This window comes from Canis aureus, chromosome 35 (genome assembly GCF_053574225.1).
Source record: "Canis aureus isolate CA01 chromosome 35, VMU_Caureus_v.1.0, whole genome shotgun sequence".
NCBI classification, from domain to species: domain Eukaryota; kingdom Metazoa; phylum Chordata; class Mammalia; order Carnivora; family Canidae; genus Canis; species Canis aureus.
Window position 1 is genome coordinate 16,999,557 of NC_135645.1, and position 18,202 is coordinate 17,017,758.

The following is an 18,202-nucleotide window of genomic DNA, read 5'->3' on the forward strand; positions in this document are numbered from 1 at the left end:
GGCCTGTCCTCATCACATTTCCATCAGCTGAGAACCTCCTGTAATGATGTGGGGCTTCCAGTTGGACTAAAACAGGAGACAATTGTATTTGGTTCAGACACATTTTGATTGGGGCCAAAGTTGGAATATTCCATCATCTGCCATTTTGAGTAGGTATATATGGGTGGGTGTTTGTGAGTGTATGTGTGTACATACCTATACACCCAGGTGTGCAAACATAACTATGCCCCAGTGCAAATGAGTGAGTGCTTGTCAAGCTTTTTGAAAGGAAATACACCAGCCGCTGGTGCACCTTGCCTTTTTTCCCTAAGAAATCAGGAATTTGGCAAAGCAGTCAGAACCCCAGAAGAAATGCCCTGTTTGATGAACATGGAGCCATCCATGTGGTCATTCAGCAGGACTCTGCCAGTTTTGTCATCAGTGAACATCATGGCTGATGAATTAAGGCCTGGATACAATCTCTAAAGAGTATCTCTAGCTTTACTATAGGATAAAAGAGAGAGAGTGAAAGAAATGCTTGAAGAAGGACTTTCTTATCATAGCTTTGGTTTTCCCATTAATCTTCCTTTCCACCCATGATGCCCTTGTGCACTGTTATCTTGAAGAGTGTAAGCTGGAAGTACTCCTGCAGGATGATTGAATTGTTCAAATTTCCCTCTCTTAGTTTCCTATGGAAAGTATGGAGACAAGTGTTCCTGCTGCAGACTAAGACAAAAGCACTACTGAGTTTCTTGGAAGTACATTAACTCTGCTTTCTGTTTTCTGAATTCTGATGCTTTGACATTTAAGGTCTTGCAGACCCTGGAGGACTGCCCCTTGCAGGGCTAGACAATTTAGGCAGAGTAAGCAACTGGCCTGTGAGGATGCCTTTCAAATGCAAACCAACCACTTCAGAGCCCAGAGTCCTAATCACTTCCTTTATCAGCCTCTCAAACTATGGGCCATTATCTACTAATCACCTCAGGCCCAGATACCAGACAAGGGAGAGCGTCTATACCCCAGAGCCCATTGAAATTATTCAACGTAGTGGATTCTAAGCCTGTTTACTCTGCTTCTCTTGTTCCTTCCCATGGAAGCCATAATAAAGACTGTACCCATGTTTTCCACCACTCCCTCTGCCTCCTAACTGACCCTGGTGCTTCTCCATGTAGCCCTCCATGACGTGGCATGTCCCTTCTCCTGAGAATTATGAGTAACTATCATTTCAATGGCTATGGTCTCCTAATCTGTTGGCCTAAGCATCCCTAAGTAATAATAAAACAATTTAAAACAGGAATGCATGCTATACTGAGTGGCAAATCACAAGAAACTATATCTTGAGGTATAGTTCTTCCACGAGACTTTCTCTGATCCCATCAACTTACAATGACCTTATCCTCTTATGAACATCTAATATCACTGCCTATGACTCTCATTTAGAGACATATAGACATTTAGATATATGCCACTTCACAATAATGTTTAAATTTCTTGTGTATGTTCTTGTTCTTCAGATGAAATATAAATTTCTCAGGTGTACAATTTCTATCTTCCAATAACTAATGAACTAATGAATGAATGAACAAATGTAACTTACTAAATTTGACCCAAAACTTACAAAGATCTTACTTTGTTTTTCCTGAACTTTCTCCCTTTTTTTTTTCATTTTTAAAGAATATTTTATTTATTTATTTACTTGAGAAAGAGACAGAGAAAGAGAGAGAGTGAGCAGGAGCCAGGGGGAGGGGCAAAGGGAAAGGGAGAAGCAGTCTCCCCACTGATCAGGGAACCTGATGCAGGGCTTGATCCTAGGAACCAAGGATCATGATGTGAACCTAAGGCAGAAGCTTAACCAGCTGAGGCACCCAGGTGCCCTATTTTTTTTTTTTTTAAAGTAGATCCCATCTCCAGTGTGGAGCCCAATGTGGGGCTTGAACTCATGACCCTGAGATCAAGAATTGAGCTGAGATCAGAGTTGGACACTTAAGCAACTGAGCCACCCAGGCACTCCTGAACTTTCTCTTTGCGGATCACTTTGTATGACTGTGACAAGCCCAAAACTGCAAATCTGGCTGTTTTCTTCAAACAAACAAACAAACAACCCAATAAATACTGAATTATTTCCCTGTACTTGTAATCACATATAATTGTCATGAGCATCCATAGTTATTTACTGTCTGTAGGAATAGCATAGCAATATTGGGTGCTGGTTAAGAGTGCTGTTTTGGATTTAGACAGACTTAGTTTAAATACTAGCTCTATTACTTATTAGTTACATCTTTGGTCATTTTAGATCTTCAATTTCTTCATCTATAAAATGGGGATAATAATACTTATCCTAGAGGGATTTTATAAGGATTACATGTGTAAAGTTATTAGCATAGTACTGGTGTATGGTAGGTGCTCAGTAAATAGTATGATTATACATCTTGCTTTGCTTGGGACACTATTCCTGTTGTTCTAACATCATTATTAACACACTTTTTTCCCCCCCCAAATTTTGAAGTTTAGGCAATAAATTGTTCTATTATAATAAATGTACTTTTGAACTTTTTATACTGATCACTACTTAAATATGTGTGAAAATAAAATATATTTATAAATGAATACATGGTTATGTTGGGGCTGTGTTGTAATCCTTTGCAATACAGTCCACCCCATTCATTTGTCTCCATTGTGGAGAAGCAGAATACAGTATAGTGGCTAAGAGCACTGACTTAGGAGTCAGACAGCCTGGACTTAAATCCCAGCCATGCTATGTCCTACCTGTGTAAATTTAGATCATTTATTTACCTAGTGTGTCTTAGTTCCCTCACCAGTAAAATGGGAACAATAAAAATGGTACTTTTATCATAGGGTGTCATGAGGCTGAAAATCAGGACATGAATTTTAAAATGCTTACAATAGTGTCTAGCACATAGTAAGTCCTCTGTTAATCTGAGTGGTTATTGTTGCCTCCATGTCAGTGGCACCTAAATTGAAGTCAGCTTGATTCTGTTTCCTGTGAATTGCCACCGGTATAGAAAGCAACCCTAATATTGCCTTCAGTTTAGCTTATGAGTCTGCATAAGTGTCTTAGATGATAAAGTCTTAGAGGAGTTTTGCACAATAGTGTGTGTGATTCTACAAGATATAAATATGTTTTACCAATGCCACGGACTGAATTATAGCCCCTCCATTTGTATGTTGAAGCCCTGACCCCCCGTGTGACTTTATTTGCGGGTAGGGCTATTAAGTATCTAATATTAAATGAGGTCATAAGGTTGGGACCCTAATATGATAGAACTGGTGTCCTTATAAGAAGAAGAAGAGACGCCAGAGATCTCTTTCTCTCTCTGTGCATACACAGAGAAGAGGCCATGTGAGAAGAAAGCAAGAAGGTGGGTGTCTACAAGTCAGGAAGAGAGTCCTCACCAGAAACCAACCCTTGAGCACAATAGCTTTGGAGTTCTAGCCTCCAAAACTGAAAAAATAAAATTTCTGTTGTTTAGGCCACTTAGTCTGTGACATTTGTTATGGCAGTCTGGGAATTTAATACAGATAATAAAGGTTGTGCTCCCAAGATTAAGCATATAAAAAAAAATCTGTGTATAATTTGGGAATTAGACTAAAAACAGTAGAGGAGCCCTCTGTTTATGGGAGAATTAGATCAAGGGACATCAAATAAAACATTGATATTGTACATCTGTGAATCTGCTCAAGGATGAGAGAACTGTGGTCAACCAGACAGTACACATCCTGTTTAAAGACACTAAAATCTAATCTTCCAAAGTCCCCATACAGGCTAAACAGAACACATCAAGAGGATACTGGTCCTGTGGCCCTGCTCTAGCAAATGTCTTTGGAAGTACTGATGAGTTGGATCGTCCTCTGGAGAGCACAGATATGGGGGTTTCGTGAGTGAATAGAATCTACACAGTAGAGAGATGAGGACGGAGGGTATGAGAGAGGCAGCCTGGTAGGGAGGAGGCTGCCGACAGAATTGACTGCTAGGGCTGGAAAGGGATACAGATCCATTTTGTCAGAGGAGAGGCATCATATAAAGAAGACTGGAAAACACGGATGGAAAGGTTCAGTCTGCATTTGGCTACAAGTTCTAAACTAATAAATTTGGATATGAAGTGGTTCATTTGAGAGAAAGTTATCATGAAAACATTGTTTTTAAATAAATTGTAAGTGCTTGTTAGGATGTTTGGGAGAAAGAAGGAATTGGAATGAGTTCCTGAGACTGCACACACTCACCTAGAGGCTGGTTTGCCACTTGGTGGGCAGTGGTAGATGGCCGGAAGGCACATCACCTGGGGATTTTGTTAAGGTGTAGAGGATCATCTCAGCAAGTCTGAGATGAGGTCTGAGGTTCTACATTAAATAAACTGATGCTGATGATCCTGCTGGTACCTAACCACACCGCAGATTGCAAGGAAATGGATGACCTCTAAATTTACTGGTAGCTCCTTGATTTTACTACCTATCGTGCTGAGAAAACTGAAAATTTACATTCAGTACGAGCTTGAGTCATTCTGCTCGTCCCTAGTGATGAAATTGGGTATTCTAGAATGCCAACTCAAACCTTGCAGAAAAATGACTGCACACACCTCCTTGCTTTGCAAAGACAGCACCACATACTGTGGGTTAACAGGAGCAAGGAGAAAGTACACACAAGATTTTGGAAAGAATGGAACTAGATTTGGACTTAATGATAAAAGAAACATTGTAATCTCTGGATGGAAAGATATAAAGGGAAGAATTATGGGACTTAACGATAGATTACTTTTGTTTAAGAGTAGAGTTTGTATGCGGAATATAAAGAAAAAATGGTCAAAATCAGAGAAACAGAGTAGAAAAGCGGTTGCCAGGGTTGGGGAAATAGAGGTTGGTAAAAGGTACAGACTTTCAGCTATAAGATGAATAAAGTGGATCTAATAATAATGTGCTGACTATAGTTGATAACACGGTATGTACAATCGAAATTTGCTTAGAGAATAGAACTTAAATGTTCTCACCAAAGGAGGAAAAAAAAGATATGTGTGTGGGGTGATGAATGTGTTAATTAACTCAGTGGGGGAACTCCTTCCACGATGTATACGTATATCCAATCACCATTAGGTACACTTTAAATATCTAACAATTCTATTTGTCAGTTATACTTCAATGAAGCTGAAATTAAAAAAAAAAAGAATATTGCTTTCTCACTGACTATAAAACTTAATCTCACTATATCATCATATAATCTGCATTAAGCTAGATGTGAACAAAATATTTTCTCAAATCATTTTTCCTAATAGCTCCTTTTAGACCTTGAAAGTGTAGTTATACAGAAAACACTTCATCAGCGGCATGCTAAAAAATATTTAAGAATCACAAACTTTCATTTTTTTTTTTTTTAAAAAAAGGTTGTATGGATTTATTCGACAGAGAGAGAGAGAGAGCGAGAGAACCAAAGAGCACAAACAGGGGGAGGAGCAGAGGGAGAGGGAAAAGCAGGCTCCTGGCTGAGCAGGGAGCCCGACTTGGGGCTCAGTCTGAGGACCCCAAGATCATGACCTGAGCGGAAGGCAGAAGCTTAACCGACCGAGCCACCCAGGTGCCACACAAACTTCATCCCCCAAGCTACCCCTACCACCACTCCCCATCCCCGGCTGATGGAGAACCATTTATTACTTTTATGTACAAAAAATTCGACAGTGTCCACTCAGCCCAGTTTGGTGGCCAGTTCTTTAGCCTTTGCTCTTTCCAGCTTGGTGATGAGAGTCACTGAGGTCGGACCCAGGACGTTGCCTCCCCAGTTGCAGCAGATGCCATCATATCTGTCACTGTAATTGGTCCTGATGACTTAGCCCGAGCTCCTCTGTCTTCCGAGCTAACCTGTGTGAAGGCAATGGTGGTGCAGGTCCTCCTGTGGACTAGATGCCCCAGGCCTTCCCCCTGATAACACAGTAGGGAACCCTCTGTCTTATGATACAGGATGGGCAGGAAGACCAGCAGCTCAATGGGATCCACAGAATGGGTGATCATTCCCAGCTGAGCCTTCTTGGTTTCCACCAAGATGGTGACCGTATTAACCCCAGCTTGAAGGACCGACAGCCTCTCCTTTGCCTGCAGCTTTCCTCTCAGCCTGGAACAAGCTCTGCTTTTTCTCTTGCTGTCTCTGGTCTGTGTTTGTGGGTCAGTTTAAGCAGTTGGGCTGTTGAAGGCCTGGGTGAACTGGTTAATTGTGGGAGGCACTTCTAGATGTTTATAGAGAATAGCCCATTGCAGTTGTAGCTGGATGTAGTGGGGCCATTTGACAAAGCGGTTGAGGTCCCTCTTGGGCTGGATGTCCTGTCCGATGCCAAAATACTTGGGCCTTTTCTCACACAGGGGATTGACCACCTTCTTGGCCTCATGTTTCTTCACAACAGCAGGGGCCAGGGCCGCCGGCTTCTCCTTTCCCTTCTTTCCTTGGGTTGCTGGAGGATTGAGTCAAACTTTCATTTTTTAGGAGTTTTTCACCTAGGTACTTTTTCCCTTTTAATTCTTTGAGACACGATCACTTTTATAAAGTTAGTTAAAAATCACTACTTTAATACTTGCTTAATCCACTCTTCAAAAGTGCCTATCCATCGTTTTATCATATGGAAAGGTATGAAGTGGATCTTACAGAGGAATTGAGATGAAGGCTGATGATGGGCCGAATTATATTTAACATGGAATATTATGAAAAGGTGAATATAAAATAGAACATGGTGATAGTGACTTGTTTCTAAATCAAAAGGACGTTGAATTTTTAACAATAGGAGTAGTTTCTATGATTTTTGTTTATATAAAGTACCTCAACTCTAGAAAAGTAGAAGTTAAGGAATGGAAAATATTCTTTGAAATCATGTGTTTCATGACCTTCATTTTACAAATGAGAAAGTCAAGGCTCACAGCATCACAGTGACTTGCCCATGACCATTCAGTATATGAGTAGCAAAATTAGGAGTGTGGTTCTCTCTTTGCAGTAAAAGAGCTGTTTCCTTGACACCATATTGCTATCTTTTGGACAACCAGTAATGTTACCATTACTAAGATTAAATATTGTCCCTCAATATGCTTTGTCATTTTGGGAGAGACATGAATGATACCTGTGTGCATTCTGAGAAGATTTTATAGAAGAAAGAGGCCTTTTTCTTTCTAAAAAAATCCTAAAAAGGAAGGTTTTTAGGACCCAGAGATGGCAATGTTAGCTCAAGCTCCAAGAGCAAAAGTAGCAGGAGATAATCCTGAGACCTGAGGACAGTGAGTACCTGGAACGATTGGTCAGCAAAATTGGGTGAGAAGGTGGGGCCAGCAATAAAAAATCTAGGAAAGCCAGGAAAGGAGTTGGACTCAAAGTCATAGCTCAGAGCCAGAACCGGTGGTGAACTGGAAACCAGTGGAAACCAGCTGTCAGAGCTTCTTGTCCCAACTTAGAGTTCAGTAACATCACATCAGCAGCTTGAAACTGGCCATGGTGGGAGTATTTACACCATGGAACTTGGCAAACCCTACTAACAAGGAATTTTTGTTGTTGTTGTTCATGGAGAGCTAAGGCGCCACCATATCCAGACAAAATGAAAATCTACACTCCAGTAGCTGTCCTAGAGCCTGCAGGAGGAAGGAAAAATTGAGAGGAGGACTGGGGAGATGGGAGCCTCCACTGTGCAGTCTGTTGAGAAGTTTTCAAGGCATGTTTTCTCATCCAATTTTCATGGTAAATATTAAGTATATGTCCATGGCCCTTTAATTTGTAGAACCAAGAGATCCTAACTTCCAGATTATTTAGTCGGGTGCTATCCATAGCATTCTGGATTTTTCAGACTTTGGCTCAATTCCAAAGTGCTTCAGGTAGGAAGAGAATGAGGATCCCCATCAAGACAAGAATAAGCTATGGGACTCCTAGGTGGCTCTGTGGTTGGGTGCCTCTGCCTTCAGCTCAGGGCATGATCCTGGAGACCCGGAATCGAGTCTCACATCAGGCTCCCTGCATGGAGCCTGCTTCTCCCTTTGCCTGGGTCTCTGCTTCTCTCTCTGTGTATCTCTCATGAATAAATAAATAAAATTTTTTTATTAAGAAAAGAATAAGCTAAGAAAAAGAGAGTCTAAAGACTGAAAATAATTTTGTATTACATTAAACTCTAACTCACATCTATCATTCCTAAGGCAAGGTAAGATTTTCATCAAAAATTACCATTATATTAACTTCAATCAGGTGGAAAACTCCCAGCATACCATACCCCACATCATGATTTTCCTTGTTACCATCAACACATCACCGCCACCAGAAGCAATAGCACTATCATTTATTGAGCAACTACCTTAAGCCAAGCCTTATGCTAGTCATTCAATAATTATTTATTAAATGGTTATCATGTGCCAGGCTTGTACTAGATTAGTAGTTCTCAGTTTCCTTGGTCCCAGGACCCCTTTACACTCTTAAAATTTGTTTAAGGCCTCAAAGAGCTCTGATTATGTAAGTTATAGCCATTGATACTCACTGTATTCAAAATTAAAACTGGGATATTTAAAAATATGTGTTAATTCATTTAATTATAATAATGTAAGCCCATTACATGTTAACATAAATAACATATTTTGTATGTAAGATAACTATATTTTCCAAAAGGAAAAAATTCTGAGAAGAGTGGTATTTGCTTTATAATTTTGCAAATCTCTTCTGGTTTAAAAGAAGGCAGCTAGACTTTTTCATATCTGTGTCTGCATTCTATTGGTTGCAATATCTCTCATATGTAGTTTCTGGGAAACTCCATTTTACACTTGTGAGAATGGGAGTGGAAACGGCAAATAATGTCCTAATGTTTGTACTAAGGGCAGTTTTGACCCTATGAGTCCCCTTCCAAAGTTTAGGGACCCCAGGAGTCTGCAGGCCACACTTTACAAACTGCCATATTAACCTGGGTATTTAACTGTAGGGACCTTACATTGTAAGGCTAAGTCTCTCTTATGATGTATTTAAGCCCATAATCCTATAAGATAACTACTTCTATTGCCTCTATTTCTAACATGGGGAAACTGAGGAGCAGAGAAATATATAATATGAAGGTATTATTGGTAGGATTAAAAGTGGCAGAGCTGGTACTCAGCCTAGGTGTGTCTGATTCCTGAGATGATGCTTGTATCTGCTATACAAGCTGCTTCCTAATGCACACACAAAGAGCAAACAAAGTTCATTAACTACTTTTTGAAAATCCCACCTAGCCAGGAAAGCTCAACCATCTTTTGAAGAGATTCTTTACAAAACAAGTTCTAATCCAGTAGCTGCTACTATTCTTTTGTCATAACTGAAAATATGATGTCTAGGCAGGCCTTTTGTTTTGTTTTGGTTTGGTTTTTGAAGGATGGCAAGTGTCTGGGATGGCTGATGTACTCTGAGAATTTGGAAGTGAAGAACATGACCTGACCAGGAGATGACAGTCTTTGAAACAAGCCTAGCTGTATTGAGATCAAATAAGGAAAAGGTTGGTTTGGAGTTTTCGGGCAGTGAGAATAGTGAGGTGCCATGGTCAGCAGAGCTCTCTATTTCCCCAAGGATTCCTTTCTGGCTGCAGAGGTGTAGTGGCACAAATTAATAGCTTTTCTTTACTGAGACCAGGTAATAAATCTGGGTGCCATCCATGATGGTACTTAAGGGAAAAATGGGTTACAGATGTCATTATTGTCAGATGGCCCAGGGATGGTGCAGACAATAACTGTGACATCATCATAATCTATTGACAAAATTTCTCAGGGGTTTTATAAAGGAGACTCTCTTTACATATAATCTCTACTTTCTACTACCTCAGTAGTGTAGCTACCACAGAATTCTTTCAAGAATTATAAGGTCTGGAAAGAATGTTCAAAGATCACCTGGCTTTTCTCCAGCATTCTAATACTACAGTAGAAAGTGCATGAGCTTTGGAGTCATAGAGATGAAGGTGTAATTGCAGGATCTGCCAGTGATGAATTGTATGGTCTTGGATAAATGAGCTCCTGAGCTTCAGCTTTTCCATCTGCAAATTGGGGAAGACAAAATCATCCTCGCGGGAACATTGTGAGGCTTAAATGAGACACTAAGGAAAGGGCATAGCCCAGTTCCTCGCATTCGAAGACAGATGTTAAAGAGACATTACTTCCCTTTTTCCTTCTAAGTACAGCGACTGTAATTTATCATCCCAAATGAAATATTTCTGAGAACAAGGAGAGGCTCAGTTAATAATTATACCTGAATACCTGATGTAAGCTGAGAACATCTTGGGCAATCCAGGTGCATGATAGCCCTTTCTTTGTGTAAACTATTCTGGAAGGCAGCTGCGCATTGGTACTGACATAATTTTGTAATGTCAGAATAGTGCTTTTTTTCTTTTTAATTAATAAAAATTAATAGACCAGTTTCTAGAATAGTTGTAGTTTTACAGAAAATCAAGGAGGTAGTAAGTACATAGAGTTAGTTTCCATATACCACCACCCTATACACCAGTTTCCGCTACTAACATTTTGCATCTGTGTGGTACATTTGTTACAAGTACTGAACCAATGGTGATATATTATTGTTCACGAACGTACATGATTTACACTAAAGTTCACTCTGTGTTGAATAGTTCTATGGATTTTGACAGATGCGTAGTGTCATGTTTGTCTCCCATGTCAATATCAAACAGAATGGTTTCAACATCTAAAAATCCCCCGTGGTTTACCAATTTATCCCACTCTGTCCCCAACCACTGGCAGCCACAGATCTTTTTGTCTCATATAGTTGAAATCATGCAACATTATAGTCTTTTCACACTGGCTTTTTAAACTTAGCTATATGCATTTAAAATTCGTCCATGGGGATCCCTGGGTGGCGCAGCGGTTTAGCGCCTGCCTTTGGCCCAGGGCGCGATCCTGGAGACTCGGGATCGAATCCCACGTCAGGCTCCCGGTGCATGGAGCCTGCTTCTCCCTCTGCCTGTGTCTCTGCCTCTCTCTCTCTCTGTGACTATCATAAATAAATAAAAATAAAAAAAAATTTATATAAAATTCGTCCATGTCTTTTCATGGTTTGATAGGTTCTATCTTCTTATTGCTGAGTATTATTCTACTTGTTTATCCACTCACCCATTAAAGACATCTTGGTTGCTTCCAGTTTGGGGATATTATGAATAATGCTGCTATAAACATTCATATGCAGGTTTTCATGTGGATATAAGTTTTTAACTTGGGGAAAAAAAACCCTAGGAGTGTGATTGCTGGATCACATAACAAGACTATGTGTAAGCTTTGTAAGAAACTGTCAAGGGGGGATCCCTGGGTGGCGCAGCGGTTTGGCGCCTGCCTTTGGCCCAGGGCGCGATCTTGGAGACCTGGGATCGAATCCCACGTCGGGCTCCCGGTGCATGGAGCCTGCTTCTCCCTCTGCCTGTGTCTCTGCCTCTCTCTCTCTCTGTGACTATCATGAATAAATAAATAAAATCTTTAAAAAAAAAAAAAAAGAAACTGTCAAGGGGAACCTGACTGCTTCAGCTGGTTGAGTGTCCAACTCTAGGTTTGGCTCAGGTCATGGTCTCATGGGTCATGAGATGGAGCCTTGGGCTGGGCTCTGCGCTCAGTGAGGAGTCTGCTTAAAGATTCTCTCCCTCTACTGCTCCCCTGACTCATGCACACATACATACACACACACATACACACACACACATACTCTCTCTGGAATAAATAAATAAATCTTAAAAAAGAAAAGAAACTGTTTTCCAGTGTGATTGTACCCTTTGGCTTCCCATCAGCAATGAATGTGTCTCTGTTGCTTGATATCCTCACCAGGATTCAAACTAGGCAGTTCTCTCATTCTTTTTGTTTCTCACAGATCATCACTAATTCATGCAGTCCTCAATATACAACTAGCAATTCCTTAACTGTATAAATCATTTTGTGCTTAAGCTAGTTGAATCCCCTTCCCTAACTTTGGTTCCCTGAAATGTTATCAATCATGATTAATCTAAAAAGCCAGTTTTAAACATCAACAATAAGGATGGTCATGATTATTTTTGCTCAAAGAATTGCATACAAATTTAGTGGTTTCTATGAAACTATTGTTTTGTTTTGTTTTTTTTGTTTTTTTGGTACAAGAGTGGTTTTATTTATTTTTTATTTTTTTAAATAATAAATTTATTTTTTATTGGTGTTCAATTTGCCAACATACAGAATAACACCCAGTGTTCATCCCATCAAGTGCCCCCCTCAGTGCCCGTCACCCATTCACCCCCACCACCCGCCCTCCTCCCCCTCCACCACTCTGGGAAACGAACTAGGGGTGGTGAAACTATTGTTTTTAAAACAATTCATTTTTCTTAAACCGGAAAGTAATAGAATCCAAAACAATTAATATTTGAATTTTCACATATTTTATTAAATGTTCAAAATTAATCAGTTGAGAAATGAGAGGCAAAAGGAGAGAGGTGAGGGAAAGGTTTCGCTACTTATCAAATACCTTGGGTTTTTTATTTGTTTGATGTCTGACCTGTTCTGCTTTCGCCAGAGTAGCACTAGCCAATTGTGCTTTTCATATGAAAATTTTGATTAGGAAGTGAGTCTATAACTCCCCAAATCTAACACCTGTCTTTGTGCTTAATATGATCTGAGTAGATAGTAGAACGAAATGAGAATGGAGCATGAAACCAAATGTTTAAAACTGAACACATCATCTCCTGACCTCATGAACCTATCAGAGTTTCCTGCTGTCATTTCTCCGTTCTGTTTTTGAAACCTCATTACCCATGTCACCCGCATTTGAAACTGTGCTGTCATCTTCGACTCTCTTCTCTCTCCGTTACCACTTAGTTATAAGCTGTCTTTGTACAGCAATGTTGTTTTGTTTTGATTATACCATTGCATGGTTGGAGCAAATGAGAAAAAGACAGCTACAATGTCTTGCCAAATGTAACTTTGGATGACATTGCTAGACTGGAACATATAAAACTGAATCTTTTAGTTCTTTCTTTTTTTTCCTCTCTCTCTCTTATATACCCTGTCTTCTTTAAGATTTCAGGAAATCTTAAGAAGGCAACTGAATATGCTTCCCCAAATCTTGCCCAGTTGCTAGGGGAAAGAAGAAAATGATCTCCAATAGTCACTATTATAATACACATTACCTAGAAAAAAGAGATGGATTTTCTACTAACAATTCTCTGTTAACACTTTGGCATTCATTCATTTGTCAGATTTATCAGTGAAAACCATGGAAAATAGGACAAAACTCACTTTCTGGGCTTCCATTTGGCTTTCCTCCAAATGATCTTCTTCTTCTTCTTTTCTTTTTTTAAGATTTTAATTAATTAATTTATGAGAGACATGCAAAGACACAGGCAGAAGGAGAGGCAGGCTCCTCACAAGGGGCCTGATGCAGGACTCAATCCCGGGACCAGGCTCATGCCCTGAGCCGCAGGCAGACGCTCAACCACTGAGCCACCCAGGCATCCCCCAAATGATCTTCTTTGACAATGACACCGGTGACATAGTATCTTTTCAAATGCAGAGGCAATCAAATTACTCCTCCATCTAGAATCCTTCAATGGCTCTCATTACATGCAAGATGGAGTCTGGAAAGATTTTGGTGATTTGCCTCGGACTCATTTTTTCCAGCCTCTCATCCTTGGCTTACTCCTTCAAAAGCAGTGCTGTCATTCTCTGATGAGTCCGCTCTCTCCTGCACATGCTGTGAAGTTCACTTGACAATCCCCTTATAATCAGGACTTAAATTAGGCAGCGTGTCCTTTCTATAGCTTGTGCCAATTATGAAGGCAGAGTTTACTTACTCACTTAACAAGAATTCACTGAGAGCCTACACTGTGCCAGATGCCACTCCAGGGCCTGGGGATGCTGCTGTGATCAAGGCAGACCAAATTCTCATTCTCAAGAATATAGACTAGTGTAGAGGAAATGGGTGGAAGGGGGAATTTTCACCTAATAAAGAAATACATGCTAATAAGTAAATTATAGGTAAATAAATAAACAAGAGAATTTCATGTAGTGCTATAAAAAATAGCAAGAAAGTAAAAAGCATAACAGACAGAAACTGCTAGAAGTTGAAGTGTGGCCGGTAGAATAATGAGTCCCTGAAGATGTCCACCTCCTAATCCTGGGCTGTATGTTATCTTGCATGGCAAAGAGGATTTTGCAGACGTGATTAAGGTTAAGGACCTCAAGATAGGGAGAGCATGGTGGATTATTCGAGTGGTTCCAATCAAATCACAAGTTCTTAAACAAGGAGGAGCTTTCCCAGCTCTGGTCAGAGAAAGAGAATGGTAGAAAAAGGAGCAGAATTGCTGGTTATGAAGATGAAGGAATGGCACCATGAACCATAGAACAAAATGTCCTACACAGTGGAAAAGGCAAGGAAGCGGATCCTCCCCAGGATGGGCCTGAAAGCAATGCAGCCTGCTGACATGTAGCACCTGTGACACCAGTGTCAGTCTTCTGGCCTACAGGAATGTAAGATTATAAATGTATGTTGTTGAGACCACTAAACTGAGCTACTTATGACCAGGTAATCAGGGATGTATTCTCTGAGGAGGAACCCTTGAGCTGAGAGCTGAATGATAGTGGGAAACCAACTCATGAACTTCAAAGGAAGTGTAGTCCAGACACAGGGAAGCCTAAATGTCTGAGGTTGGAGCAAACTTGGTATGCTTAAAAATGACGTGGAGGCCACAATGGCTGGCATGTGTTCATGAGAGGGAGAGCAGTCCAGGATGAGATCGGAGCTCCAGGCGGGCCCAGGCTGTCAAGAGCCTTTTGCTGCTTTAACTTCCATTGTGGTTTTGCCATCATGGGATTGTGCACACATGGAGCGTCCCCAGTTCACTGTGAGTCCCTTGAGAGCCTGAAGAGCAGGGACCAGTCTCATTCATTTCTGGACCCCCCACCCCCCAGCATAAAGTTGTTGTAGCGCCTCAAACATACAAGCTCAAATGTACAGCTGTGGGATAGATGCTGGAGATTCTTTAGAAAAGCAGAACAATAGTAAGATTAATCTGTTTGGCATTACCAACTACTGAGAGTTCCCTGAATTTTAATTTCTTGCTTGTCATTATTGGGTAACCCTTTTAGGGCATATTAAGGAAAAGTGATTTGTGGTAGTATGGTAGATCAAAAAGCAGCAATTCAGATGATAAAAAACAAAATTGTTGTCTGAGGTCCCTGGTGGGATTTTCTTTAACACTGCTATCATAATCAGGTTTATTTCTAGTTTTAAAAAATAGCAATAGCCCTTGGGTGTTTATTAAATAAAAAATTTTCCTAACAGAACTATTTTGAAAACCAAAGTGGAGATAATGTGCATTCTATTATTGCAAGCAAGTATTTGTAGAGGGCCTATTATGTGCCAGAAGCTTATCTCAAGCAAGCCCCACTCCACTCGGCTGAGGCTGAGGCTGGTGCTTTTATCATTTTCATTTCAGAGATAGGAAACTCAGCCACAGGGGGGAAATATGACCCCAGGTCTCTTGCTCCAGAAGCTACATTCTTAAATACCAGGTTACTTCCCTCCCTTCCCCCAAGAAAGGGGTAGAACCAGAAATTTTTTTTTATTTTTTAAAATTTTTTAAAAATTTTTATTTATTTATGATAGTCACACAGAGAGAGAGAGAGAGAGAGAGAGAGAGAGAGAGAGGCAGAGACACAGGCAGAGGGAGAAGCAGGCTCTATGCACCGGGAGCCCGATGTGGGATTCGATCCCGAGTCTCCAGGATCGCGCCCTGGGCCAAAGACAGGCGCTAAACCACTGCGCCACCCAGGGATCCCTAGAACCAGAAATTAAACATAAAGTCTCTCAGGAAGATGTATGGTATTTAAAGAGATTTAAAATTTCAACTCTACAAGTTCTGTTAATTTTTTCTCTCTGTAGTTACTGTCTGTTTAAAGATCATCAAAGAATCCCTTGTAAAATATACTCTATGATGGAGCAAAACAGGATAGGGCTATGAAGGCATACCTTCCCTGAAATTGTCTGTTAAAAAATAATTAGCTTGGGTTTTAATATTATGATCAGAAGAAGAAAATGCTGCTGCTTTTGTCACTGATGGATGGGATGAAATATTTTGAATTCAGATAATTTATTTCTTTTTTACATTTGAACTGCCTTCTAAGACAGTTCCAATTTGTGATCTAATCTCCAAACATTTATTTTTTATTTTTTGTCTCTAATTTGAAAGAGTCTGGCAATATCTCTGCTTCAGACTGGTAGTTTGTATATTTAACCAGTCAATGCTAAATTACTTTCTATAAAATTAATTCAGGCTGTCACTATCATTGAAGATAACAGTGTGAGATATATATATTCTTTGCCTGGTTCAGTTGCCTGAGATGTTTTAGATCAATTTGGGGAAAATAAATGGAATAAATAAAATCAACAGATGAAAATAAATACCTTCATTTTTAATTTGTTCTATATGTACGGTACTCCCATCCATTAGTTATTCTATTTAAATTACAATGAATTGGTAGAGGAAGATGGATATCTTTTAAGATTGGGTCTGATGTGTTGGTGAAACTGAAGTCCAGAAATGAAAAATATTGAGTTCTTATTCAGTTCTTTTATCGATTCACTGGACAGCATGTGGATAAATTATATCACATCTTATTTGTTTGTCCTGCTACTGATATAAGAAAGTGTCTTAGTGTGTTCACGCTGCTATAACAGAACACCATAGACTGGGTGACTAATAAACAATAGAAATTTATGTGTCATAGTTTGGGAGCTTGGGAAGTCCAAAATCAAGGTGCCAGGAGATTTGATGTCCAGTGAGGGCTAACTTTCTGGTTCATAGATAAGTGTCTTTTTGCTAACTCCTCACATTGTGTAAGGGTCAAGGGAACTCTCTGGGTTTTTAGTTTTTATCTGTAAAATGGGATCTGTAGGACATGCCTTAGCTTGCTCCTCGTTAGACCTCAGAATGGAAACTTACTTCAGAAGAATTCAGAGTCACCAGAGCATTGTGTTCTGTTTTTGAAGAGAGGGAGAGCACAGGCAGAGGAATCAGGACTTGATACCAGGCTCATGACCTGAGCTGAAGGCAGACACTTAACCGACTCAGCCACCCAGGTTCTGCAGGGCATTTATGTTTGTTTTATAAATATTTTATTTATTTGTTTGACAGAGAGAGAGAGAGAGAGAGAGAGAGAACCAGAGAGCACAAGTGGGCAGAACGGGAGAGGGAGAACTAGGCTTCCCCACTGAGCAGGGAGCCCAATGTGGGGCTCCATCCCAGGACCCTGGGATCATGACCTGAGTCGAAGGTGGACACTTAACTGATTGAGCCACCTAGGCAGCCAGAGCATTTATGTTCTTCTTTCTTTTCTTGTTCTCTTTTTTTTTTAATACTGCAGTAGAACCTGAGAACATCCTGACTGCAGAGGCTGTATAGTCTCAGGAAGTGAGAAAAGGGGTAGCTTCTGATCCTCTCTATTTTTACTAATATTGTGTGATTGCTGTAATTTGTTCTGGGCTCTTAAAAAATGTTGAATGTGTCTTTAGTCTTGAAAAAAATAGATTTTACATGGAGTTTATAAATTAGATACAGATTAGAGCAAATCAGAAGACACTCCCCACCCCCCCACAAATCACTTACCATTTTGAGAAAAAAAAAACATCCGTTAAATTGAGTCAGCCAGATAATTGGTCCCTCAGTACAATCAATGTCTTTAAACACTGAATTAAAAATTGTTCCGGTCGAAACTAAATTTGCATGCAGACACTAAATATGTGGCACTTAGGTTTTCTTAAATCCTAAAAAAAACTAAATACCCTAAAAAAAAATGGAACACTGCCCATTTCCTGCTCAGCTGCGTGGAAGTTTAACTGCTGGATTTCTAGAGAAATTATCTTATGTAGACCAAGATTCTTTTCATTTGTTTGTTTTCTGATATCATATAAATTTCCAGTAATTTCTTGTGAAACTATGTTTGGATAAGAAACTTCCTTTCCATGCTTGTTTAATCCGATAACAACCTAACTGTAGAACTACGTTTTAGTGCTCGCTAAGTCAAAATTACCTTGGCAGCTGATTTATAATTTCACATTATTGGTGGCCCACAACTCACCCAGCATCTTCCTTGTTTTATGCTGACCAAAATGCATGAATTAAAGTCCTTTTCTTTTTCTCCTCCACATGTTGCCTTCATCACAGCTTCGTGAGTGTGTATGTGCATGTGCATATGTATTTAAAATAGGTTGTAATGGTTAATGTATGTG

The 18,202-nt window shown here is 40.0% G+C and overlaps 1 pseudogene; it reads right to left on the reverse strand.

Annotated features, from left to right (window-relative positions):
• Positions 1-5,671: 5,671 nt before the first annotated feature.
• LOC144305109 (large ribosomal subunit protein eL8 pseudogene) lies at positions 5,672-10,229 on the reverse strand (annotated as a pseudogene).
• Between the last annotated feature and the right edge of the window lie 7,973 nt (positions 10,230-18,202).